The 7,606-nt window shown below is 40.5% G+C and overlaps 1 protein-coding gene across 1 annotated transcript in view; it reads left to right on the forward strand.

Annotated features, from left to right (window-relative positions):
* Positions 1 to 162: 162 nt before the first annotated feature.
* Positions 163 to 7,606, forward strand: part of LOC138009033 (uncharacterized) — a 21,168-nt gene continuing 13,724 nt past the window's right edge. The window contains exon 1 of the mRNA XM_068856324.1: positions 163 to 200. The gene's annotated coding sequence lies outside the window, so the exon portion shown is untranslated. The remainder of the gene's footprint in view (positions 201 to 7,606) is intronic.

Below are 7,606 nucleotides of genomic sequence, written 5' to 3' on the forward strand. Positions count from 1 at the left end.
CAAATTCAATTCGAAAGTATGTAAGTAGTGAGTTACATCACTGAACGACTTTCAATTTCGAATATTATCTGGCATCCTCTAACTTGCCGTTATCACAAAGGAAAGCGCCTCCTTTTTCGTTTTCGTTTATTTCCTTGTAATTTAACATAGTGTGAAAGACTGGCAGCTTTTATGGTGGATATCCAAGTCTCTTGATTACGGTAAGTATTTAAGTTTGTCCCAAAAGCCGGACTTATCTGAACTCAAGGCCTTGGACATGTTTTTCATATGGTTTTAGTACAAAATTTTAGTGTGAAAGCACTCGCTTCCCACGGATGTGGCTCTGGTTCAATTCCCAAACTCGGCGTCATATTTGGGTTGAGTTTGTTGGTTCTCTTCTCTGCTCCGAGAGGTTTTTCTCTGGATACTCCGATATTCCCCTCTCCTCAAAAATCAATGTTTGATTTGAGTTAATTTCGTTAGTGTCCCTAATAAGTGCTCTTGTGTTTAATCTATTGACACTTATATAAAGTTATTATTATTATTTGATTCTCTTCGTATGTCACAATATAGTTAACCGAAGTCTTCATTCATTCGACTTGCTTTTAGAAAAGTTACTCTGTTGCATTTGTTTCCAATAAACCGTAAACTGCACGTCTCTTTTGAATTTCATTACTGTCTTAAAACCAAGAATTCTTTATATACGTATTTCATAACTGCTCGGGTCTGTTTACTTGTCTTGGCTTCTCTTAGGACGACCATGTTCTGAAACGGCAGAGGCCTGGCCGCTATCATCTTTAGAATGATTTTTTTCACTCTTTGTTTGTTGCATGACTGGTGTCCATTTGAAACTTACTCACCAAAAATAAAACAAGAAAGCGAACACATGATTATCGAAACATGTGAAAGTGCGAAACAATTTTTACTCTCGTGATCACCGGCCCGTTTTTTTCATTGAAACAAAAGAAATGGCTTCGTAAAAGTATAGTTTCAGTTGTTTTTCTAAGCCGCCATAACGTTATTCGGAAGCGAAAGATTGAACAAACATAATTAAAAATCTGCGATTCTTTCGGTATATACGAGAAGTGTCCAAGGCATGCTAAAGTCCCTAACTGTCTTGTATGTTAGTCTACATTTTACAACTGGTCTGCAGTCTACGTTTTTACCGAAAGTTTTTCTCGCCAAATTTACTTTAAAAGCCCTGTCTACAGGGGCATTTTTTGGGTGACAATTTTTATTTACTTGTGCAGACATGGAAATTTGACCAATTTTTATGTGACAGATGTATTTCCTGAAAAGCTGGGGTGTTAGCTTTTAAGTGACAAATAAAAGTTGTCAAACACGAAAAATTTCTCGTGTGGACGACTCATCACATCAAATGTGGCAAATTAATTCCTTCTTCTCATGATGAACGCCACTGGAGAACGACCAGGCAACCTGGCCTTGTTTCTGTTTCTTGTTGTGCTATCTACACGATCAAATATATTTGCCATATAAAATTGTCATATAAATATTGCGCGAGTGGACGGGGCTTTACCCTGCGAGAAGAGGCCACACGGATCTTTCTAGAATGTGCTTTTTTTTTTCTTTTATGTCAGTTAATCCATAGATTTTACGCTATGTAGCATCAGACGATTTTACTGGTCAATAAGGGACTCCTCGGGTCTTAAAGGGTTAACAATTTCTACGTTCACTAAAAAACCTGAAAAACTGACGGTCTGAATAAAGTGCATGGCCCTCAAAAAGCTCTAATCTTTAACAGTAGACTGAGTATTCGCCTACTCGCTGAATAAAATTCCTTATGGGAGGTCTGAAACTCGAATACTGATGGTCGATAAGCCCAAGTGCTGCTCTGCTGAGCAGTTATCTCCTTTCATGCCGAGGGGTACCAAGGAGTACAGTGAAAAAATCGGTATGGGTTTGCGGAATTGCATAATTATGGAGCAGGAAATGTATGCAAAACGAATTGGAGACATAAATTAAGACTTTATACGATTGCCAAGTGTCAGTCATGACTATCAGACTACTGTCAACAACAGCCAACCATTTTCAATGAAGTGCTTTTGCCCAAACAGTACAGATCGGTTAATTCTTGAGCACTGTTCTGGGTACATTCCATTTAATCAAATTTATTAACAATTTGCCAATCAACACAATTCTACAATAAAAATAAATAGGATGCCAAAGTGAGAAACTTACTTTCCTTTCTTGGACTACCCTCATATGCAAGTAATTTATTACTAAACTTTTTCTGCATACATTTCATTCCGCATAATTATGCAATTTCGCAAGTCATATCGACCAAACGCAAACTCGCACCTTTCAAACTTTCAAACTTTCAAATCTCTATTTTATTTTAGCACGGTAAAAATTCATCAGGTTTTTTTTGGTACAATATAAAATACAACTACCTAACAATAAATACGTATCCAAAAAGTCTCTTCAGTAAAAATACTACTCATAAATTACACTAAACTAGACTTGTTTTCCATGAATGCCCTGTATCTAAATTAACGCTCACCTGGAGTTATCAAGCTGTTCACCCGATTACCAACGTCGAAGTCAACGAAACTTTTGTGTAATTTCGTTTCAGCTTCGTGATGTCAAACGCAGCCACAGCAAATAGCCATGTCGTCCATTATGCATCTCCAAAGCTGTCATTCATCATCAAATACCTCCTTCCGGACGTAGGAAAGACGTTTCTTGCACTCTGCCGCCCGCAAGCTGCACACCCTGACGGCACTCCTGGAACAGTGCTGCAGTCGGGCAGTGCGGCTGAGGGATTATTCCTACCGGACATGATGAAGCGCCAAGAAGACGGCCAAAATATTCCGATTTCCTTTAACTCAGATATGGATATGATGAATTGTTTTGAGATGGTTAAAGGTTCCAGGTTGGAGACCTGGATGCAGAATACAGACCTAAAACCAGGTTTTTGTCGATTGTTGAAACCTTCTGGCACGAAAGATGCTGACGGTTTGTACGTTTCAGCCGCCCAAGCCAGAAAAAAGATGAAAGAGAGTTTTTTAGGCGACTTGGACCTTTCTTACATTTCGGTTCTTGAAACGGCTGATGATAGAGCTGCCCTGTTGCTCAAATGCAAGGAAGTTCCTTTTACTCTGACGTACTAGTCCTCGCAATTTGTGTTTATTGGCCCAAAGAGGTGAGCGAATGGCGGGAACGGAGTCGACTTTCACGTTGGCCCAGCAGTGAGCTGATCGATGACATCGTCAAAACAGGTATAAATTTGGAATGTTGAGTGACGAGACCAAATGTAGAAAGCAAATCTTTTTTACCCGAAGAACAAGTTTTCGAAATACGATCCTCTTATTCTGAAAAGCAGGTCTTGACAACTTGTTGTAAAACCAAGACGAAGAAGAAAACAATAAAAACGTTTCATGCCTTGAACTGACGTTTTCCTTCTGAAGATGTCTCCCGAAACGTTTCTACAGTATGCATTTCCATGAAATTGAATGTGCGGTATATTATGGAAGAAATTTTGCAATTGTTTTGTTTGTCGGGGCATGAAAACATATTCAAAGATCAATTTTTCAATTCTTCAGAATTAGCAGATCTTAGGTTCACGTACCCTGCGAGCAGGGTCTCTTCTATCTCCCTAGACAAGTCGTAAAGAGGAAGAAGACTCTGCCGGCCGCCTCGACATTCTCTGATTTGCCGCCCATCTAAAACAATGGATGAGTCAGTCCAGTTCTGATTTTATTAATTTTTGCGCATGATCAATCGCCACATGTCATCAATATTTTTTGAGATTTACAACAGCGTGGCAATTTTTAACTGTCTAAATTCCCAAGAGTATTCCTCCGTATAATTAACTATTGGAGGGTAATGTGAAGTGCTAGTTTTCTACCCATGTAAACCATGTGAGCGTTAGCCCTACTATCCGAAGGTCGTTACTAAAACAAAGTCAAACAAAGTCCTCGGAAGACTTCGGAATGTTCGTGTCGTCTTCAAAAATCCCAGCACTCCCAGGATAAAAATCTCACGCCTATAGACCGTATTCATAAATGGCGGTCAAGAAATTATTCTTTTGTCTTTGTGCTGATCATCCCTACTAGCCTCACTTTGGAACAATTTTTTTGAATTTTGCTCGTGTTTACGAGGCTAGTTAGGATGATTAGCATAAAGACAAAAGAATAATTACTTAGCCGCCATTTACGAATACGGTCTATATCTCAGAAAAAGTTGGCAGGTATACAATGACCTACAATGACCCACAATGACCTACAATGACCTACAATGAGAGCTCTACAGTGACTTACAATGAGCTACAATGACCCACAATGACCTACAATGAGAACTCTACAATGATCTACAATGACATACAATGAGCTACAATGACCTACAGTGATTTACAATGACCTACAGTGATCTACAATGACTTACAAGGAGCTACAATGACCTACAAGCTCTACAATGATTTACAATGAGCTACAATGGCCTACTAAATGACTTACAATCAAAGAGAAAGACAAAAGAGGATCAGGGCGAAGAGTTTGGTGAGCGGAAAACATCCATTGTGCGTTGTCACGCAATGCTTTAGTCCATTGCATGACAGCCCAAATGACGGCAGGAATTTACGCACGTGGCTTTGGCCTTGAAGTCAGAAATAAACTGCAAAAAGACCCTTCGACGGTTTTCCTTTGTCTTAAAGCTAAATTGAAAAATGTACAAATATCAAGGCTTTGCTTGGCAACGATGAAATCTTAATTAGAGCAGGAAAAATGAAGAGAAGATTATAAATGAGTCATTGTTCCCACAGTGTTTTGTTTGGTTCAGAGTGCACAGTGAAAATATTTTCAACTGAACAGCAACGAAGTTTTGCTTGATTCAGAGCGCCGAGTGGAATGTTTTTAACCTTTGTACTGCAAACATGCGACAGTTGCCCTCAGAGCTGCAAATTGTCTTTTATTTTAGCTCATTACAGGTCATGAGCTATAATTTTAGCTATAATGTACTTCATTGTAGGCCCGGGGGGGGGGGGGGGGGGGGAATCTCCATATGAAACAACAGGGATGCTCATCGTCTCGCTTAGGGGTGTAAATTTTGGATTTTGGTCTCGCTTAGGGTGTTCCGGGCAAAGCGCCAATATTTTAAGCCGCCAATGTCTTGTTTAGGGCTCCACGAAGAAACACAGAATTACGCGAAGAGAAACAGAAGTCAAATTTTCTTTTTAACTTGTTTTTAGGGGTCAAAATTTGCTTAAGCCACGCCCAGATTGGTCTCCTTTAGGGGTCACAAAAAGCTTGTTGAGCCACGCCCAGATAGTCTCCTTTAGGGGTTAAATTGAAAATTTCCGACGAGAATCCCCGTCTGTTCCATATGGGAGGTCCCCCCGGGATTGTAGTCCATTGTAGGATCGATTGTAGGTCATTGTGGCTTATCATGTTGTAGATCATGTAAGTCACTGGTAGGCCAAGGTATTCATTTTAAGGTCATTGTAGGTCATTGTAGATCACTAGTAGAGCGCATTGTAGTCTAATTGTAGGTCATGTAGGGCATGTAGTAAGTCATTGACGCTCATTGGCAGCTCATTGTAGTCATTGGAGATCATTGTAGGTCATTGTAGGTCATCCCTTGTTTTAAGTAACTACGGCAATTTTTTTTCTCTGTCCTTGTGTGGGCCCCAATTCCATTAGTATTGCTAACGCTCACGTCTCACATGGTTTGGCTAGCACCTGCCACATAACCCTCCGAATAGTTTATTTAAATTTCTGTTGAAGATGTAATTGCTACAACGGCCAACGTTTACAAAATGTCAACCCATCCTTGTATCATATTCATTGCCATTGACAATTGACATAAATTTCCCACGACCTGCTCTCCCCATTTGAGACGTTGTAAGCTCAGCTCATCGGATAGAGCGAGCGGTAATATAACCCGACAGGCCTTGGGTTGAATTCCCACCCCTGGCGCGAGTTTTTCCTGGTATTCTTGCGTGGGCCCAAATCCATTAGTAGCGCTAAACGCTCACATGGTTAACATGGGAAGAAAGCTCAGCACTTCACATTCTTTGCGAATAAGTGCGGCTGCGCGTCATTCCGATAACATGGCGAATTTTGGTTTTGTCGATCTACGATAATCGAGATAGACAGGTACGATGGTGTTGTTGCTCTTAACCGAGCACGAGTGGACCTATAATTTTTTATATTTGTGCATAATCTTGGTGTACAAATTATCCCCTTTAAATCCAAAAATTGTTTTTATAATTTATCCGGATGATAGCTATAATCGGACACAGACACCCTTATTATGATCTTAAAAACAACGACTCGTCGAGAAAAACGTTTTTAGTGGTATGTTTGTTTTACAGTTGAGTAATTCTTTTTTTTCTTAAACTATATAAAAAAAAGCAGTGTTCTATATCTCGAAACTTTCTACTATCAGGTGTTTTTTCAAGTGGCTTTAAAAACCCTCCTTCGTTTTAGTGACCCAGGCCAAATATACCCTGCCAGCCGTGTGAACTACTAACGCGCGTGTTTAGTATCAGTGCAGCCATCAACGGGGTAAGATTGGCCCATTATATCTCTAAAGCAAGCACGGTGACTCATCGTTTTTATTGTATTTCTCAAAACAGGGATTAGTAGGGAACAGTCAGGAAAATTTTCAAGAAAATCGTTCCGTCGCCACTTTTTTTTTTTTCTGAGGAATCACCTTTTACAGAAACTAGTCTGCCAGGAACCCATACATTCTTCATTAAAAAAATGAAATGGCAATTTACAAGTATGCACCTATCTTGAGATTCCAAGGAAATGACTCCTTGGTTGTCGGTTGTTTTCCGTTGTTCGAAAATATCTGGACCTGCTTTGTTTTCGTTTTGTGGTTTTTGCGGTTACTGGTCACACCGTGGTACTGAAATACAGCTGAATTTTTTAACGCATGATCAATAACGAAATGTCGAGGCGGCTGGCAGAGTCTTCTTCCTCTTTCCCGACTTATCTAGGAAGATCGCAGTAGACCCTCTGCTCGTAGGAACCAGAATCCACGAATTTCGATGGAATTGGAGGAACCCGTGTGTTTGGACTCCAGATTCCACGGCTCAGGATCCGGGATTCACTATTCGGGATCCGGAATCCATGGGCTAAGGCTGAGCTGAGACTGGGCTGAGCTGAGCTGGGCTGGGCTGGGCTGGGCTTGGGTAGGGCGATTCAAGACTTTTGAGGAATAGGTCCAATCTGTTCTTTTACTTTTAAACCAGGCTTTCAAAACAAGAAGACGAAGTGTGATGGAAAGAAAAGGATGTTTACACTCACTCGAGACATAAAAAGCACTGTTCGACAGTTAGATAGTGAAAGCTATTTCTATCTCCATTTTTCATTACGTGCGATGATCACTGGGATCACAATGCTCGCCTGGCGTTCCATGCAACACAACATACTTAAAGCGAGACTACGACCAAAACCTTTTTTACGAGGTGAGAACTCAGAATTATGCTTGATCTGTCTCAGGTATTCATCTTGTGCCAAACCTCAAGCCTGCAGTCAAAACAAGGACTTTGAGGTGAGAATGTCCTTCTCACTTCCCAGAGATCCAACTTTGCCGGAGTCTTCGAGAGGATCAGAGATTGATCCTACATGGCCCTCAAAGCACTTCACCACATGGAACTGAC

Source organism: Montipora foliosa, chromosome 6, assembly GCF_036669935.1.
Source record: "Montipora foliosa isolate CH-2021 chromosome 6, ASM3666993v2, whole genome shotgun sequence".
Classification (NCBI taxonomy): domain Eukaryota; kingdom Metazoa; phylum Cnidaria; class Anthozoa; order Scleractinia; family Acroporidae; genus Montipora; species Montipora foliosa.